This window comes from Triturus cristatus, chromosome 11, assembly GCF_964204655.1.
Source record: "Triturus cristatus chromosome 11, aTriCri1.1, whole genome shotgun sequence".
In the NCBI taxonomy this organism is placed as follows: Eukaryota; Metazoa; Chordata; class Amphibia; order Caudata; family Salamandridae; genus Triturus; species Triturus cristatus.
This window is the reverse complement of record NC_140594.1, coordinates 872,260,591-872,282,156: the sequence shown is the minus strand read 5'-3', so window position 1 is coordinate 872,282,156 and position 21,566 is coordinate 872,260,591.

Genomic DNA, 21,566 nt, shown 5'->3' with positions numbered 1-21,566 from the left:
TGACCTCATAATAGTGCACTGTGGTGGCAATGACCTAGGCACTTTGACTGGGGTAGGTCTGGAAATGCTTATGAAGGACACCTTTGCACAACTGTTTACACTTTTCCCTAAAACTGCCTTTGTGTTTTCCAACATATGCCAAAGGCAAAAATGGAACTGGTCCAATCATTTCTGTCCGCAGATTGACAAAGCAAGAAAGCACGTCAACAAATCTGTTTCTGCTTTCCTCCGTGACTATGGTATGGGTGCCATTTACCACAACAACTTGCGTTATGACATGCAAGACATTTATAGAGGAGATGGTGTGCACTTCAATGATGAAGGGAACAGAGTCTTCCTCTTGAACCTTAGACTCTGCATCGGTACTTACTTGTAGGTACCACTAAAAAAATGACTTCATAAACACAACAGCTCTTTTTAGAGCTCCCTAATTTCTAAACTCTTAATTCGTCATTTCATTTATTCATTTTTATTTTTTTTAACCGTACGCTTACCGTAAGCTTACAGTACGCGTACCCCGTGATTTTTTAAAAAATCAATAAATGTTTTTTTTGTACTTTTCTGTCCTTCTTTGACCCCCTTACAAATGTTAGGGGGTCTGTAACTCTCCTCCTTGCCCCCTTTTCTTGTTTTCACTCTTTTTTTTTCAGAGTGAAACACAGAAAATGGCGGCCGCCGCTTCCTGGTTTCGGCCGATTCGAATGTTTACTAAGATCTAAGAGCCAATCAGAATCGCGCTCGCGCACGCCACCGTACGCTTACGGTAAGCGTACGGTAAGCGTACCGTAAGCGGGCTCAGATATATATATTGATTTAAACGCTATTTTCTCAGAATCTACTGAACAGATTTACACCAAACCTACAAAAGGCACTTCCTTGACCTAGGGACTACCTCTCTGCCAAATTTTGAGTAATTCTGTTCAGCCGTTCGGGCTGTAGCTCGTTCTAAAGGTCCTATGGAAAAATGCATGGGAAAAACGCGTTTTGGGACCCCCCTTTTATCTCAGCCCCCGCTTGACGGATCCCCCCGAGACTTTCAGGGTAGGAGCGGAGCGTAGCGCCCCACCTATTTTGAGAAATTCGCGAGGATTCGTCGACCGGCGCCAAAGTTATTCAAAATAGAATGTTGAGGTTTTCCTATGGAAACGTGGTCCTAACTATAACTACCTACTGGCGACCGCCAGTAGGTAATAAATATATCTATATATATATATATATCTATATCTATATCTATATATATATATATATATATATATATATATATATATATATATATATATATATATATATATATATATATTACCTACTGGCGGTCGCCAGTAGGTAGTTATAGTTAGGACCACGTTTCCATAGGAAATCCGCAACATTCTATTTTGAATAACTTTGGCGCCGGTCGACGAATCCTCGCGAATTTTTCAAAATAGGTGGGGCGCTACGCTCCGCTCCTACCCTGAAAGTCTCGGGGGGATTTGTCAAGCGGGGGCTGAGATAAAAGAGGGGTCCCAAAACGCGTTTTTCCCATGCATTTTTCCATAGGACCTTTAGACAGGGCTACAGCCCGAACGGCTGAACAGAATTTAATGAAATTTGGCAGAGAGGTAGTCCCCAGGTCAAGGAAGTGCCTTTTGTAGGTTTGGTGTAAATCTGTTCAGTAGATTCTGAGAAAATAGCCTTTAAATAAATATATATATCTGAGCCAGCTTACGGTGCGCTTACGGTACGCTTACCGTACGCGTACGGTGGCGTGCGCGAGCGCGATTCTGATTGGCTCTTAGATCTTAGTAAACATTCAAATCGGCCGAACCCAGGAAGCGGCGGCCGCCATTTTCTCTCTCGCACTGAGAGTGTTGATTAAAACACAAAGGTCAAAAACATTTAAAGGGGCTGTTTGGGCAGCTCCAAAACACCTAGCCATGTTGAGGGAGTCCTCAAAGATCCCCCAAGGCCAAAAACGGAATTTATATTTTTTCGCTAATTTTGCCGATTACGCTTACCGTATGCGTACGGTAAAAAAATATTAAAAAATAAAAATTATCCACACTCTCCCCACCCCGTGTGCAAATGGTGCCCGAAGGGCACCATATGTGCATGGCGTAATGCTTGAAAGAAAAAATAAAATATTACCTTTCAAAACGAAGTGCATCATATGTCCTCCATGTGCGCACGGTGCGCTAAGCGCATCGTGCGTACATGGCCCATCTAGCGTAATGTGGGCACGCGGTGCGCGTAGCGCACCGCGTGCCCACCGTGCGTGCACGGCACTAACTGCGTAAAGTGGGCGCGCGGTGCGCGAAGCGCACCGTGCGCGCACGGAACGAACTGCGTTAAGTGGGCGCGCACGCCACGAATGGCGTAAAGTAACTTAGCATTTAAAAAACCGTACAAATTCACTGAAAAAACCATAGGTTTCACACACGTTATAGTTAGGAATTAGCATTTAAAAAACCTTGCAAATTCACTGAAAAAACCATAGGTTTCACACATGTTATAGTTAGCGGAAATTTTACTGATAAAAAACCAATGAAATTCCCCCGTTATAGTTAGTGCAGGCAACTATAACTCACGCGACCGCAATCTTCTGCTGATGACATATGTGTCTTTATGAAAAAAATATATTTGTAATATATGTATAGCTAAAAATTTATGGAAGAAGACATGGGTAAATAAGTGTCTAAAAACAGTATTAGCATCAGTAGAGGATTGCGGTCGCGTGAGTTATAGTTGCCTGCACTAACTATAACGGGGGAATTTCATTGGTTTTTTATCAGTAAAATTTCCGCTAACTATAACATGTGTGAAACCTATGGTTTTTTCAGTGAATATATATATATATATTACCTACTGGCAGTCGCCAGTAGGTAGTTATAGTTAGGACCCTGTTTCCATAGGAAATCCACAACATTCTATTTGGAATAACTTTGGCGCCGGTCGACGAATCCTCGCGAAATTTTCAAAATAGGTGGGGCGCTACGCTCCGCTCCTACCCTGAAAGTCTCGGGGGGATTCGTCAAGCGGGGGCTGAGAAAAAAGGGGGGTCCCAAAACACGTTTTTCCCATGCATTTTTCCATAGGACCTTTAGACACAGCTACAGCCTGAACGGCTGAACAGAGTTAATTGAAATTTGGCAGAGAGGTAGTCCTCAGGTCAAGGAAGTGCCTTTTGTAGGTCTGGTGTAAATCTGTTCAGTAGTTCCTGAGAAAATAGCATTTAAATCAATATATATATCTGTGGCAGCTTACGGTGCGCTTACCGTGCGCTTACGGTAAGCTTACCGTACGCGTACGGTGACGTGCGCGAGCGCGATTCTGATTGGCTGTTAGATCTTAGTAAACATTCGAATCGGTCGAAACCAGGAAGCGGCGGCCGCCATTTTCTCTCTCGTACTCTGAGGGGGGAGGAAAAACAAAGGGAAAAAACATATAAAGGAGCTGTTTAGACTGCTCCTAACCACCTAGCCTTGATGAAGGTGTCCCAAAAGAACCCCCAAGGCCAAAAAGTCAATATTTATTTTTTTCGAAAAATCGGCGATTACGCTTACCGTACGCGTACGGTAAAAAATATTAAAAAAAAAAAATTAACAATACTCTCCCCACCCCGTGTGCAAATGGTGCCCGAAGTGCACCATTAGTGCATGGCATAAATCTGCAATGAAAATGTAAATGATTAAAAATAAAAAATTAACCATACTCTCCCCACCCCGTGTGCAAATGTTGGCCGAAGGGCACCATTTGTGCATGGCATATGTATGCAATGAAAATGTAAAAGTTTACCTTGCACAACGAAGCGCGTAATATGCCCTCCATGTGCGCACGGTGCGCGAAGCGCACCGTGTGCGCACGGAACGAACTGCGTTAAGTGGGCGCGCACGCCACGAATGGCGTAAAGTAACAGCATTTAAAAAAACGTACAAATTCACTGAAAAAACCATAGGTTTCACACACGTTATAGTTAGGAATTAGCATTTAAAAAACCTTGCAAATTCACTGAAAAAACCATAGGTTTCACACATGTTATAGTTAGCTGGACATTTTACTGATAAAAAACCTATGAAATTCCCCCGTTATAGTTAGTGCAGGCAACTATAACTCACGCGACCGCAATCCTCTGCTGATGACATATGTGTCTTTATGAAAAAAAAATATTTGTAATATATGTAGCTAAAATTTTATGGAAGAAGACATGGGCAAATAAGTGTCTAAATACAGTATTAGCATCAGCAGAGGATTGCGGTCGCGTGAGTTATAGTTGCCTGCACTAACTATAACGGGGGAATTTCATAGGTTTTTTATCAGTAAAATGTCCAGCTAACTATAACATGTGTGAAACCTATGTTTTTTTCAGTGAATATATATATATATATATATATATATTATCTACTGGCGGTCGCCAGTAGATAGTTATAGTTAGGACCGAGTTCCCATAGGAAATCTGAAAATTCTATTTTGAATAACTTTGGCGCCGGTTGACTTATCTTCGTGAAATTGTCAAAACTAATGGGGCGCTCCGCTCAGCTCCTACCCTGAAATTCTCGGGATGATTCGTCAAGCGGGGGCTGAGAAAAAAGGGGGGTCGCAAAACGCTTTTTCCCCATGCATTTTCCCGTAGGACCTTTAGTCGAAGGTACAGCCTGAACGGCTGAACAGAATTACTTGAAATGTGGCAAAGAGGTAGTCCTCAGGTCAGGCATGTGCCTTTTGCTTAAATGGTGTAAATCCGTTCAGTAGTTCCTGAGAAAATCAAAAGTAAAATCACATATATATCTAGGCGGAGCCTAACCACACATCTCATCGTGAGATCTGATTGGCTGTCAGCACTTCATCCAAGAAGTGTTGGCAGCCATTTTGGGACCAATATACATGATAGCACCTCATTAAAAAGCATTGCAGTTAATAGATGGTTTTAAGACTTTAGTTACATTATAAATCATTTGTTGATGGTACCATACTCATATTAGGAATTGTGGTGTGTTCTAAGGTGATTTTACCATGTGAAAAAGCCTTCTGCTGTGATATCATGAATCATGTTTGAGAGAAAACTATTTTCTCATGCTTTTCCCACAGAGGTTTGGAAGGTGATCTATAAGCTAACTGAGAGCATATTTTCTATAAATTCACATTATCATTCTCAGTCATGTGAGAATGAAGTCTGACATTCTCAGTAAAACATGTACATCCAACAAGGGCAGAGACTGTCAGTTGATTCCTTTGTGTTCTACTGCAGCTTCCCAGAGTGTTCTAAAGAACAACTAGAGCGGTAACAGTCCTACTTATGACAAACGTATGGCACACCTGAAGCCATCTTGGTTGGAATAAAGTGGTAATTCTTAAATCATTTAATTTAAAAAGGAACAAAATGAGGGGGTTAATTTTGCCATAGAAAGTATGATTAGTGCTGCAGAAAAAAAAATTAGGGCACATTTTGAGTGACTTCTCAAATCCTCTTCTATTTCATTAAAAAATTCTGACATGCAGACTGAAACATGCACTTTCAATACCAGCAGCAGACTTCCCTGGTGAGCAGTAGCTTTACTACAGTGATCTAATAAGCAACTGAGTGCTAACATTCTGAATTTATGGCAAATTTGTGACGCATCTGAATGCCTTCTTGATGGAATCAAAGTAAAACACTGAAAGTATTTCCTACTGAGGAGACTGTAGTAAATGAGGAAATTAGGAAACATCATAACAAATAAGTCTCCCAAAATGGCCACCAGAGACAAAAGAGCCCAAATGTAGCCCAAATATCACCCAGATATAGCCCAATGACAGAATGTCCCAGAGTGTTCTAAAGAACAACTAGAGCGCTAACAGTCTTACTTATGACAAAAGTATGGCACACCTGAAGCCATCTTGAATGGAATAAAGTGGTAACACTTAAAACATTTAATTTACAAAGGAACACAATGAGGGGATTCATTTTGCAATAGAAATTATGATTAGTGCTGCAGAAAGAAAAATTAGGGCACATTTTGACTTCTCAAATCCTCTTCTATGTCATAAAACAATTCTGACATGCAGACTGAAACATGCACTTTGAATACCAGCAGCAGACTTCCCTGGTGAGCAGTAGTTTTACTACAGTGATCTAATGATCAACTAGAGTGCTAACATTCAGAATTTATGGCAAATGTGTGACACATCTGAATGCCTTCTTGATGAAATCAAAATAAAAAACTGAAAGTATTCCCACTGAGGAGACTGCAGTAAATGAGGAAATTAGGAAACTTCATAACAAATAAATCTCCCAAGATGGTCACCAGAGACAAAAGAGCCCAAATGTAGCCCAAATATCACCCAGATGTAGCCCAAGTATAGCCTAATGACAGAATGTCCCAGAGTGTTCTTAAGAACAACTAGAGCGCTTACTGTCTTACTTATGACAAAAGTATGGCACACCTGAAGCCATCTTGATTGGAATAAACTGGTAACACTTAAAACATTTAATTTAAAAAGGAACACAATGAGGGGGTTCATTTTGCCATAGAAATTATGATTAGTGCTGAAGAAAGAAAAATTAGGGCACATTTTGAGTGACTTCTCAAATCCTCTTCTATTTCATTAAAAAATTCTGATATGCAGACTGAAACATGCACTTTTAATACCAGCAGCAGACTTCCGTGGTGAGCAGTAGCTTTACTACAGTGATCTAATGAGCAACTAGAGTGCTAACATTCAGAATTTATGGCAAATGTGTGACATATCTGAATACCTTCTTGATGGAATCAAAGTAAAAAACTGAAAGCATTTCCTACTGAGGAGACTGCAGTAAATGAGGAAATTAGGAAACTTCATAACAAATAAATCTCCCAAGATGGCCACCAGACACAAAGCCTAAATGCAGCACAAATATCACCCAGATGTAGCCCACATGTAGCCCAATGACAGAAGTGTGCAAAACCCTTATTTTTTGTGTATTTGCAGTTTTATATAGTGCAGACTTGTCAGGTATTGGAATGCTTTACATGAGCATTGGTTACATCACACAAGATCAAATTCATTTTGGCTGTAGACATGGGGAGATTAAGTAATTTGACCACAATCACAGAATGTTGAGTGAAGCAGAAACTCCAACCTGGTTCCCCAGTTGCAAAGTCTGCAGCTCTGGAAGTAACACCACATCCTCTCGCCAAGGTGCAACATTTAATCAAGTGGTCAACTGGATAAAAAAACATAAAGATTACAAATAATTTAAAAGTTCTTTGTCGCTATTTGAAAACTCAGAAAATATGTCCTCATTTTAGTTTTTTAGAGCACTCACCATAATTTTGATGCAAATAAGACCCTCTCATATATGTAATTTCTAAACGAAATACTCTAGGTATTAAAGTTTTGATTACATCAAGATGATGTCAGGAGTTCCACACTTTTGTAATAAATATAGAATGTTAGCAATCTAGTTGTTCATTGGGATACTGTTGAGAGGCAGAGGCCAGGGGCACGGACTCTGAAAATTGAAGGCAGGTAGGAGAGTGCAGAGGCAACAATTTGACCACACTGGGCAGGCAGGAAGGGCAGTGGCAGCACAACAGACTATGGAGGGCAGTGGAAAGGGGGGCAGGGGCAACAAACCAACAATACAGGACTGGCAAGAGAGGCTGTGGCAATATAATAGACCATTGTGTGCAGAAGGAAGAGGCAGTGGTAGTACAACCATACATGCCAACAGACCCGTTTCAGCCAGGAGACGTCCAATGTTTTTAAGCTCAAATGGGCTTTATTTGATCTGTCTCCTGTCTACAATCTCCTCTTTTTCAATTTAACTCAAAGGGGAAAATCAATACCCCAGTTTTTTTTCAAAATCTCCCTCTTACCAAGTTCAAAATGTTCGCAAGTATGGTACATTGAATCATGGTAGGCAGGAGGAATTGGGGTAGGGACATGGACTCCGATAACAGAGGACAGGAGGGACATGGAGAGGTGCACCAAACTGACCCTACAGGGCAGGCATCAGGGTTTGCAGCAGCACAATACACCACACAGCGCATGCGGGACGGGAGTGCAGCACAACAATCCATAGAAAGCAATAGGGAGGGGACAGGACCATGCACATGGACAACAGAGAACAGATGGGAAAGAGGCAATGGTAGCTAGCTGACCATAATGGACAGACAGGAGAGAAAGCTGCAGCATGACAGACCATAAAGGGCAGGAGGGACGGATCAGGGGCATTACAATGGAACAGACAAGCCAGGAGGGAGGGAATAGGGGGTCTGCACATGGAAACAGAGGGCTGGGGGCAAGGTGGAAGGGCAGGAGCAGCAAGATGACCATGGAGGTCAGGCAGGATGGGCACTATAAACAAGACACACCATGAAGAGCAACAATGAGACTATGGTGGCATACACACAGACCATGGAGGGAAGGTGGGAGGGGGTCAGGGGCAGCTAGCTGACCACACAGGGAAGGTGGGAGGGGCCATGGCAGCACAGAAGACCATGCATGGCAAGCGGGAGGGTTAGTGGCAGCACAATGGCTATGATGGGCAAGAAGGAGGGTGCAGGGGCATGCACAAACGACCATGGAGGATAGAAGGGAGGGTCAGGACCTGGGCACAGACAAGAGAATTCAGGGGAAGGGGCCTCACAACAGACCACGTGGGGCAGGCAGGAGGAGCAGTTGCAGCACAACAGATCAGGGAGGGCAGAAGGGTGTGGCAGTAAAATGGACCATGGAGGACAGGAGGAAGGGGATAGGGGCATGGCATGTGGACAGGCAGGGTGGAGGTTGCAGGGACAGGTTACAGTCATCTGACAATGCTAAGCAGGTGGGAGGGGAGTGGCAGCTCAACAGAACACTCATAGTAGATAGGAGTGGCAGGTCCATGAAACATAGTGGGCAAAAAGGATGGAGCAGGGGCATGCACAAAGACATCGGAGGGCAGGGGGAAGGAGAATAGGGGCAGCAGGTTAAGCACAGAGGCTAAGCAGGAGGTCAATGATGGGCCATAGAATTGGGCAATGGAGGGCAGGAGGAGTGGACTGGTACATCATGCTAAATAGAGGGCAGTGGCAGCACATCAGACCATGCATGGCAGGAGGGAGGAGGCTAGTCCATGGATTCAGACAACAGAGGATAGGGAGGAGGTGGATGGGGCAGCAAGCTAACTGTTCAGAGAAGGTTGGTATTAGGAACTTTATTGTTTTTAAAATGTGTGTCTGTGCGAACTACTTAAAATATGAACAAGTATGCAGCATAATCTCACTTTTATTCAGGAAGAAGAGGGCGTTTGTGACTGTGACTCCGGGCTCACTTGGCAGAAACACCCCCTGACCCTCCACCCCCATCGCAAAATGTAATGCCCGTGAAAAGGGTAGGTGGACGCAGTGTTATATAGAACATAGTCCTGAGAGCACGATTGAAAATGAAAACTAGATGTAGTATATGGTATAAACTATGCACCAAAAAGTGTGATATAAGATGAACCGGGGCGTGAAATATAATATGAAATACATTGTGCGCTATGACAGATTCATTGGAGAGCGCGAGATAGCACAGGCACTAGCGCGTGCTATGCGATATGCACCTTGGAGTGTAATATGCACAGGGCAGTGTTGTGTAACATAACTAGTCTCTAAAGTTGTAATATAAAATATGTGCTGGGGAGTGTAACGTTGCATATGCACTGTGACAAAGATATGGATCCCAGATTGTAATATGTATGGCATAGCACTGTGCGTTATAACATACACATCGAGGAAGGCACGTTAGATGGGGCAATATAACCCGTGCGAAGGCAAGTGTGGCATGACATATTCACGGGGTGGTGTTACAGTGCACATGGGCTAGAGAGTGTCATAGCATACGCACTAGCTGGTGGAATACAACACAGAGGTGTGAGGCAATCGGCGGGCACTGGTGGGTGTAACACAGCATTGGGCTCAGCCAGGAGCACGCTGTGACTCTCAAGTGAGGTTCGTCTCCTTTCCAGAGAGTAAAATAAAAAGTATTACACATCCGGCGGTGGATGTGTTTTTTATTAACCGTGAGGGGGGTTTCTTGCGTAGTTTGGTCGAATTTTTGTCGAATCCCCTTTGAATGGCTTGGTGTGCATGTATATTAAATGTGCCCGTCAATAGCTACCCATGTTTGTATAAATAAACCACAATGGTGTCTACTTGGAGAGTACTCACCGGCGGGGGCGCCGGGATTAGGCACGGTAGGGCGTCAGACACGTCAGAGCTTCACTAGTGGTGTAAATACATTCCATGTGGATTCATTCTATGCATAGTCGCCTTTTAATGAATATCACGCAAATCGTCATGGTGATAGGTACATACGGTTTGTCCAGCATGTCCTAGGTGTTTCTATAAATATATATATTTTTAAAATAAGAAAAAACAAAGGCCGGCCCCGGGGGATGGGGTCCCCGGAGCCATAAGTGGCCTGAGGAGGGGGCAACGCAGCCCCCTCCTAAAGAATTTAAATTAAAAAAAGGCCATGACCCGGGGGTTGGGGTCCCCGGGGCCGATTAAGGCCTTGGGAGGGCCAAATTAATTTTTTTAAACAAAAAAAATTAGGGTGCAGGCCCTGGGGATGGGGTCCCCAGGGCCAGTAAATTAGAAAAAGAAGGGGGGCCACACAGCACTCCTTCTTAAAAAAAAAAAAAAAAAAAAAAAGACCGAAATCGTGCTGGAGGCCACGCCCCCTCCTTGCAGCACTCTGCAAATGCGCCCCCTGGCCAGTTGTAAGTTGGGGAATTAATTCCCCTTCAATACTGAGGGTCCCTGAGGGCCAACTAGCCCAACAGGTATCTCCAATGTGCACCAGGGAGCTGCGTTGCAGACAGGTGTTCTGAGGCCACGCCACTTTTTACACCTCTATGCAACGCAGCTCTGTGGCGCTTACTGGAGGTACCTAGTGGGCTAGTTTGACCCTAGGGACCCTTAGGATTCAAGGGGACTTAATCTCTCAACTTAGAACGGCCACAGGGCGCGTTTACACAGTGGTGAAGGGAGGGGACGGGGCCTGAGGTGACGTGTGCAAACACGCCCTGTGGCGCGTTTTAAGTTGGGGAAATAATTCCCTTTCAATCCTGAGGGACCCTGGGGGCCAACTAGCCCACCAGGTGCTTCCAGTAAGTGCCACTGCTCTGCGTTGCAGAGAGGTGGTGCAGGCCGTGCCCCTTTTTACACCTCTCTGCAATGGCGCTTACTGGACGTACCTAGTGGGCTATTTTGCCCCTAGGGATCCTCAGGATTCAAGGGGACTTAATCTCCCAACTTAAAAAACGGCCACAGGGCATGTTTACACAGTGGGGAAGGAAGGGGGCGGGGCCTGAGGTGACGTGTGCAAACACGCCCTTTGGCGCGTTTTAAGTTGGGGAAATAATTCCCCTTCAATCCTGAGGGCCCTGGGGGCTAACTAGCCCACCAGGTGCTTCCAGTAAGCGCTACTGAGCTGCGTTGCAGAGAGTTGGTCCAGGCCGTGCCACTTTTTACACCTCTCTGCAACGCAGCTCTGTGGCGCATACTGGAGGTACCTAGTGGGCTAGTTGGACCTTAGGGACCCTCAGGATTCAAATGAACTTAATCTCCCAACTAAAAACGGCCACAGGGCGTGTTTACACAGTGGTGAAGGGAGGGGACGGGGCCTGAGTTAACGTGTGCAAACAAGCCCTGTGGCGCGTTTTAAGTTGGGGAAATAATTCCCCTTCAGTCCTGAGGAACCCTGGGGACCAACTAGCCCACCAGGTGCTTCCAGTAAGCACCACTCCGCTGCGTTGCAGGGAGGTGGTCTAGGCCATGCCCCATTTTACATCTCTCTGCAACGCAGCTCTGTGGCGCTTACTGGAGGTACCTAGTGGTCTAGTTGGACCCTAGGGACCCTCAGGATTCAAGGGGACTTAATCTCCCAACTTAAAACGGCCACAGGGCGTGTTTACACAGTGGGGAAGTGAGGGGACGGGGCCTGAGGTGACGTGTGCAAACACGCCCTGTGGCGCGTTTTAAGAGGTAGTTTTAATCCCCTGCCCTATTATATACTAGGGGCTTACAGAGGAGGACAGGGTGATCACAGGGGGAGCCCAATGCATAGTGTTCCCTAGTGTATGTAGGTGTTTTCACTGCATTCTGAGTGTCTTTTAACATAGCACTGGCTCTAGGACTGGTTAGTCAGACTCAGTTACCACCAGTATCCGTCTGAAAAAGTTGAGGGTACAGGATGATTTTGCAACAAGGCTTCTTTCTGCTCTTCTGTTTGTTCTTTCTGCATGTTATCCTTCTTCCTGCACTTTTCTTCGTCTTTGAGGACTTCTGTTGCCTCTTTCTGCATTTCTTTTTTTTCTTTCTGTGCATTTTTTCTTCTTTCTTCACATGTCCTATCTCTGTAGGCATAGTTAGAAATTAGCATTTAAAAAACCTTTGAAATTCACTGAAAAAACCATAGGTTTCAGGCACGTTATAGTTAGGAATTAGCATTTAAAAAACCTTAGAAATTCACTGAAAAAACCATAGGTTTCAGGGGCGTTATAGTTAGCTGGACTTTTCACTCGTACAAAACCATTGAAATTCCCCCGTTATAGTTAGTTTAGCTAACTATAACTCGCGCGCCCGCAATGCACTGCTGATGATATCACATATTACATCACTCATGACATGGTCAGTGACATCACTCATGACATCACTGATGACATCTCAAATGACATCACTAATGACATCACTGATGACATCATCCTTGTGATAGAGTGGCAGACCTCTTCTTCCCCTAATATAACTTTTGATACACACATTCAAAAATAGAAACTACAATGTTCAAAACAATGGGCATACCAATACCAGTTACAACAACCTATTCAGTAATTCTAAGATCCACATACACATCCACTCATTCACCAACAGTCCTATACAGTCACTCATACGCCAGTAGGTAGATATAGTAAGGACCTATTTTCCATATATATATATATATATATCCTTTTCTTCCAACATGGCTCCAATAAACGAGAACCAAGGGATGGACACAGACCCGAAGTAAGTGCTTGCAGTGTTTTATTGTCCTACTGCAAACCTACTGGCGGTTTGCAGTAGGTAGTTATAGTTAGGACCTAGTTGCTGTAGGAAAATGGCAACATTCTATTCGCAATAACTTTATCGCTGATTGACGAATCTTCACAAAATTTTCAAAACTAATTCTTTGTTGAGATCAGCTCCTATGTTGAAAGTTTGAGGGTGATTCGTGAAGGGGGGACAAGAAAAAAGTGTTGTCCAAAACGTGTTTTTTCTGTGTTAATTTCCATAGGAAACTTTAGACAAGGCTACAGGTCGAACGGGTGAACGGAGTTACCCCAAATTTGTAAGGGAGAAGGGTCTTGGTCTAGAAAGCACGCTTTTGTTTATTTGGTGTAAATACGTTAAGTAGTTTTTGAAGGATATTGAAATTTACAGATATCGATATTTGGGAATTTTGCCATCTGATTGTCTGAGGCGTTACGAGCACGAGCTTGCTGTTGATTGGCTGCGAGCGGTGCGAGCGGTTGCAACTAGGAAGTGTTGGCCGCCATTTTGTGATTCCATTGAAGCGAGTAAGGGGAAAAAAGTGGGAAAGAGGAGGGTAGGAGCGTTGTGAGGTTTGTAGGGCGGGTAGGGTGTGCTATAGAGGGAGTGTGAAGCGAATTATTTATCCCTACTGGTGTGAAAGGGATTTTTTGCCCACTGTGAGATGGTGCTGAGGTGAGGTGCCAGTACACTCTGGGATGGAACCGTGCGTCTAAACTGTGAGCTGAGTGCTGTAAAGTGATGTGCTCTGGGCGCTGTAGTATAGTGGGCATTGTAGCATATCTGTGCAGGTGGTGTTAGTATGCGTTTAGAGTATAGCGGGAGTGGAAAGCAAAGTACTTAGTGGTATCGGTATGAAGACTCGGGGATGTGAGTGTAAGTCGTGAGTTTATTGCTGTGAAGGGATGTGCTATGGGCGCTGTAGGATATTGGCCGCTGTAGCATACCTGTGTAACTAGTGTTAGTGTGCGTTTATTCTATACAGGGAGTGTGAAAGGAACTACTCATCCCTATTGGTCTGAAGAGTCGAATGTAGTGTTTTAGGAAGCAGGAATAAAGGAATAATCGTGAAGAATATAATGCAGAATGTTATAATGCCAGAGAAGGAAAATGGTAAAATGAGTTGTGTCTAACAAAGTGGTTGTGTGTAATAAAGGGATGGAGTTTGAAAATTATATAGAAAGTGTATTTATTTAAGTGCCATAATTGGACCCACTGGTGAAAGAGCTAGGGTATCCAGCTGATGCAAAGTTGAACCACTTCTGCTGTATTCAAACGTAAGCTCCGCCATCGGTGAATTGTATATTACATGTTACAGTCGCATGTGAAATAAACAATAGCTATTACACTTGAATGACTCTACATTCTATAAAGAAAATAAAGGTAGGATACGATTACCACATGTATTGTTTAAGAAAAGAAAGGAATAAAAAAGAAATTGCAAATTTTAGTTATCAAACTTTTTATGTACCTTGGCAGTGCTTTTTTTGTAACAGAAAATTAACAACAGTAGAATAGTTAGCAATCTGTTGTACAGTAGATTCAATGTGGTGCGTGTCAGAATTTGTACTAGTTCTACCCACATTGGAACTTTGAGGATGAGAACAAACATTTTGCTTCTGAGAAGCACATTCGGTACCTTTGTAGTCAAACCGTACATTATTGTCTTCAGCTGTTTCAAAAAAACATTCTTGTGTAGAGAGCTAAGGCATCGAGCTTAGACAAACTCCAATTGCTTCTGCTGTAGTCAAATCGAAGCTCCTGCATCAGTGAATTGCACATTATATGTTACAGTTCTATGTGAACTACAGAATAGCTATTAGACATGAATAAATACATTATATAATGAAAATAAAGGCAGTTTACGATTACCACACTGTGCCAACCAGTTCCTAAACAAAGTCGTCTTTTTAAATTTTTATCGTGAGGTTCTGAGCAGAGGCTGACTTTGAGTAACATTGTGTGAAAGGGATTTGTGAATAACAGGCTGGCAGAGAGGTGTGTGCACAAAGAATAGACGTGATTTCTAAATGGTTGTCGGGTTTAGGTTAATTTTGTAAATAGCGTATTTGCATAGGCTATACATCACCGATTCCTGGTTAGACTGGAGACGTAAGGGGGAATAATGAGGATAGAGTTCAAATGTCTGAGTATACTTAGAAAGTTATTATATGAAAGTAGAAGGATTGAAGTGTATTATAAAAAAATTAAAGGAAAAAGTCAAAAAAGATGGAAAAAAATCCATTCAAGAATAAAGTGAGTTTCTTACAAGTCCTGAAGATTCCAGTCCAGAAGTTCTTCAGCTGCTTTAGATGCGTAATGTTCCAAGAGGCTATTGTTGCCATCGTGTGAGAAAAGCGAAGCGATCCAATTCATAGCCTCGAAGGGACAGTAATGTTCCTCGAATGTTGGAGCGGTAATTTGAATGGGAAAGCAATCTGCGATGTTGTGAAAGGTCGCACGTTGCAGGAGATCTTTCAAGGCTGCGCACAAATCCCATTGCGCTGCGATTCCTTTTTGCATTGCATTCGCCATTGCTCCGCTGCCAGAACAATCACATTCATGGTTTTCAAGGTACTCCATTACCTGCTGGATATCTGGAGCAATTGTTGAGATGTTGGCAAGGCATACATCCATTCGCCAGTCGAATGGGCAAGTTTTGCAATCAAACGATGGTTGTACGCATATTGCATAAGTGTAGATAAATGTTATGTTGTAGCTAGCTCCAATAATAGATAGAGGCAGGCAGCCGAAAAGTTTTTCCGTTTTTTTACTGTATTGATGTAGCTTGGCATAGAAGCGTATTCTGTCGGACATAGTTGTTACCATAGAGAGCGTAGCCATTTCTAGAAGTAGAATTAGTAGTAGGATGGCCGCAAAGAGGGTGAGAATTAGGGGCACTGTTCCTGTTATTGCAGAGATGATCGAAAGAATGTCTGAATGTAGTCAGGTATTAAAAGAAGAACAGTTTGAAAGCTTGTTAGAAGGCTGTAGGAGACCGTGTTAAAAAAGTGTGCCAGACCTTGAGTGTGATATGTGTTGAAAATTGTGTAACAATTCACAAAGTGTAATTGGCGGTTGGTATTTAAAAGGGAGTGTATTTTATTTGAAGTTCGTGGTATCTGCAGTCGATAAATTTCTTTTGCAGAAGTGAGGGAGACTTCTGTCCTGAACAAAGGTGCTTTTAGTTTGGTTTGTTTCTTGAAATGTGTTTTCAAAATAGGAATTGAAGGCCAAGTTGAAGTTTGGGAGTTAGTTTGTGTGGGTGGGAATAGATATTGCCACAGGAAGTTACTGTGTTTGAAACAGTAAGGACATGCGGTATGCCAGCTCATATTCCGTAGGAGTGTATGTTATTGAGAAGCAGATAACTGTCGTTAGAAAGCTGTGTGAAAGTTGGTGTGATTGTGAGAGTTGGCGTCCTTTTAAAAAAGGACGCAAGATTGGTGGCTGTAAGCTTAGAAGCGCCGTGTAGTTGGACATTCTTGGATAGTAATGAATGACTGCCATTGTGGTCGCACTATTGACCTGTGAGAAAAACTTTTGTATACTCTTTGAGACAGCGATATGTAAATGGAATAAACCACTGCTCGTGAATAAACGTGCTACCTCATATAATGACATTCAACATGACAAACAACATGTGCACGTAGCAGACTCAATGACACTACATACTGTGGGAACCGTGAGTAGCCATGTATACAAACTAAACATGGCATGGCACCTCTGCCTCACTATGCAGAATGCGGGGAGAGATGAGAGCAAAGTATGTGCAAAGGTGGCAAGTAATTCCCGATTATAAAAGTAGACAATGCAAAGTCCTGAGGGGATGTGCCGGACAGACTTCAGTATGCTGAGCACAGACATGTACATGTCAACATACACTGATGGGCTATTGAGTGAAGTGGACAGTGGACGCAACCATGATAGTACAGTCAGTAGGGAAGATTATGGAATGGTAGCGCGTACGTGCCTCCCCCGCCCCAAATGTTTAGGGAAGTGGGCAGGCTCGCCGTACGCAAGGTTAGCATAGGGGTATGAATAAAAGGCACGTTCCTTTGGGTGTGGTTCTCTTCTGGATTGGAGAACGTGTCTGCCAGGTCTGCGCAGCTTACACCGCCACGAGGCTGACGCTGTGAGTGAAGGTGGGTACGTGAATGATGCTCTCAGCCTGCTGGTACTCAGAAACCGTCATGGCCGCTGTGACGCATATATGCCCCACAGTTCACCTTTCAACACCACTGTATGTGAAAGAGGGCCGACCACGTGCCGGCGGAAGGTCCTGGGCCAAGGTCTGCAAGCTCGGAAGGCTCCTGAGATGAACGCTGGCTACCACGACACAGGTACACAGAGCCCAGCCTGAGGCCCAGGAGCATGGAGTGCTGTGTATAATAGTAACACAGTAGTCCAAGAGGTACCGACAGTGGAAGGGAGTCTTGATACCATAGTGGACAATGTTAGAACTGTATCTCAGAGTGGAGATGAAGGCACTGCCTTCGACGAGCTGCAACCAACTCTGGGTCCCAACAGTGGAACGGTGTCTTGATCCCATAATGGATGATGTCCGATATTACCTGCTGCTGAGTTTTCAGAGAACTCCCTCCGTTGAGGTGCATCAGACTCTGTGCTTCCGTAGCTAATTGCTGCACATGATTATTGGGCTTGGTTGACTGCAGTCGGTGGAGTACACCGTGGTACAGCAGGTTGGAACAGTGAAACAGGGTCTTGATTCTATGATTGAGGATGTTAGAAGTTAAAGTCTGTGATGATTTCGGTGTACCCCCTCCGATGAGGTGCAACCAACTCTAGGTCCGAACAGTGGAACGGTGTCTTGATCCCACAATGGACGATGTTAGAACTGCATCTGCGACTGGAGATGGAGGTACTGCCTTTGACTAGCTGCAACCAACTCTGGGTCCCAACAGTGGAACGGTGTCTTGATGCCATAATGGATGATGTTAGAGCTGCATCTGAGAGTGGAGATGAAGGTACTCCCTTTGACCAGGTGGAGCCAACTCTAGGTTGCAACAGTGGAACGTTGTCTTGATTCCACAATGGAAGATGTCTGATATTACATTCTGCTTAATTTTTACAGAACTCTTTCCGTTGAGGTGGATTAGACTTTGTGCTTCTGTAGTTAACTGTTGCACATGATTATTAGGCATGGTTTATTGCAGTTGCTGGAGTACACAGTGGTACAGCATGTTCGAACAGTGAAACGACGTCTTAATTCCATGATTGAGGATGTCAGAAGTTAAAGTGTATGATGATTTTTGTGAATAGCTTCTGATGAGGCACAACCAACTCTAGGTACCAACAGTGGAATGGTGTCTTGATCACACAATGGACGATGTCCGATATTACCTGTTGCTGGTTTTTCACAGAACTCCGTCTGTTGAGGTGCATCAGATTCTGTGCTTCTGTAGTTAAGAGCTACACATGGTTATTGGGCTTAGTTGACTGGTATTGCTGGAATACACCGCGGTAGAGCAGGTCCCAACAGTAAAATGGGGTCTTTATTATATGATTGAGGATGTTAGAAGTTACAGTGTGTGATGATTTCTGTGTACCCCCTCCGATGAGGTGCAAGCAACTCTAGGTCCCGACAGTGGAATGGTGTGTTGATCCCACAATGGATGATGTTAGAACTGTATCTGAGAGTGGAGATGGAGGTATTCCCTTCTACTAGCTACAACCAACTCTAGGTTCCAAAAGTAGAATGGTGTGTTGACTCCACAATGGATGATATTAGAACTGCATTTGAGAGTGGAAATGAAGGTACTCTCTACAATCAGGTTCATCAAACTTTAGGTCCAAACTGTGGAACGGTGCCTTGATCCCACAATGGATGATGTCCGCTATTACCTGCTGCTTGCTTTTTTCAGAAGTTTGTGTGTTGAGGTGCATCACAGTCTTTGATTCCATAGCTAACTGCTGCACATGATTATTGGGCTTGGTTGACAGTAGTCGGTGGAGTATACTGTGGTATAGCAGGTGCAAACAGTGAAATGGGGTTTTGATTCTATGATTGAGGATGTCATAAGTTAAAGTCTGTGATGATTTTTGTGTTCCCCCTCTGATCAGGTGCAACCAACTCCGTGCTTCAGAATCCAACGGTATGTGGCTTTGAGTAGTGAATGACCACTGGATTTGGTGTAGACTGCAGTTCGCAGGGTTCACAATTTAGATTGTGTGGTGATTGTTTAATTACAGAATCCAGTAGTTAAGTAATTAGAACGTCTATTGAAACATAGACAATATTGCTTTAGTATACTTGCTTCAAGAAGTTTTTTTTTATGTCAGTTATAAGTTTAGTGAAATGACCAAATTTATCTTGGAAGTGCAAAGGAACAGTGAATAGTGTAGGCTGTGGAGAGATGAAATCCCAATTCGAATTGTTTTGATTTATTCATTGTAGAGTTCTCTGTAACTTATGTTGTTTTATTTTGTAAAGAGGGAGTGAGAAAAAGTATTGATGGTTGTGTGTGTGAGTACTGCTTTTAATTAACAATGCAGACAGTGGCGTTCACAATTCAGATCGAGTTGCTATTGTAGATGATGCAGTCCTGTAAGAGAAGAGATTGCTGTGGTGTGCTCTGTCTGCACCACTCATACGCATCATTGCAGGCTCCGCACACGTTTTCTTTGCTTCGTGTATTGCAAACTGTAGAGCTTAAGTCAATGCTACGTGACTGTGGGCCCTTGTTGAACGCTCACTCTGGCCTATACTGCAGACTTCAGTGTTCACATTTGACATTGAGTCGGTATTGTAGATGATGCAGTCCTGTAGGAAAAGACATTGCTCCAGTGTGCTCTGTCTGCACTACTCATACGCATCATTGCGGGCTCTGCACACGTGTTTTTTTTGCTTCGTGTATTGCAAACCGTAGAGCTCAAGGCAATGCCACGTGGCTGTGGGCCCTTGCTGAACGCTCTCGCTGGCCTATACTGCAGACTTCAGTGTCCACATTTGGCATTGAGTCAGTATTATAGATGATGCAGTCCTGTCGGAAAAGACATTGCTCTGTCTGCACCACTCATATGCATCACTGTAGGCTCTGTATACGTTTTTTTTAGTTTGTGTATTGCAAACTGTGGAGCTCAAGTGAATGCCATGTGGCTGTGGGCCCTTGTGACCGCTCACTCTGGCCTACACTGCAGACAGCAGTGTTCACAATTAAGATTGAGTCGCTATTGTAGATGAGGTATTCCTGTAGGAAAAGACATTGCTCCATGTGTACTGTCTGCTCCATGCATATGTATCATTGCAGGCTTTGCACATTCTTTTTAGTTGCTTCGCTGGCGACAAACTGGGTAGGGGAAGTCACTTTACGTATCTGTGGGTCCTTTGTGACCTCTCTCTATGGCCTACACTGCAGACAGCAGTGTTCATAATTCAGATTGAGTCGGTATTGCAGATGATGCAGTGTTGATGGCAACAGATATTGCTCTTAGTACAGCCTGTCTACAGCACGCATTATCGGTGGCTGTGCACATGCTGAATGCTTTTGATGTGGTTATGTGAGTGCACTAGAACTGATGGAGCATTTATGATATAACCTTTTTGTGTATTATTTCAGATCTATTGATTATGTGTCAGTATACCACAAGTTGTTGTTCTTTTACGATGGAATTATTTCTGTATTATTTCACATCTACTGTCCCTACCTTACTGCAGCATACATTATTGATTCTTTTAATATTGAATCTCTGTGTGTGATCCAATGATTACTGTTGTAGTTGATGCTAGCAGCAACCATTGTCTGAAGGCTGGTTTAGACTTACCGCACACACATCCAGCACATACGTCACTGGATATGTCACCATGGTAATAAAAAGGAGTCGAGCGTACGTGCCCGTATCCACTTCCACTATCTATCTGTGTCCGTGTGTTCATTATCTATGCATGATACTGTCTCTGGGCCGTACCATATTACGTTGTGTTGTGGACAGCGTATGCAACCATGTTACCTGTGGTATTGGAGAAAATTTCGGTAATGTAACTTTTAGGTGTATGGGTATCGTAGATGGAAGACTACTTTACAGAGCATGAATATTGATGAAAATGATGGTTACATGTTGTGTGTAGTGTAAGATATGTGTATATTGCAAAATGGTTTTTATGGTTACATGTCAATCGCGCAGCCAGTGCGCAATGAGACCGCACCCGATATGATTTTGAGAAAATATATTTATTATAATATAAGTTTATTAGAGTTAGAAATATATAACTGTTTAAAATATTTTAAATTATCATTTGCTCTCATATACACTTTAAAGTTTTTTAGATATAGTTTTGAGACCAAAAAAAATGAGGGAATGGCGTATGCGGCGTACATCGTACGTCTATGATGTAACACAGGGCATGGCAGCTTGCACTCGTCACATACGCAACATCCAGCGGGCGCGACCCTATACGTACATGACGTAACGCGCGGCTTGGTAGTGCGTACCCGTCGCATACCAAAGTAGCAGCTGGCGTGACCTCATATGTACATGGTGTTATGCAGGACGCGGTGCCACAAACCCGTCAGATACGAAATGCGCATCATTTAAATGTGGTGGATAGGATTC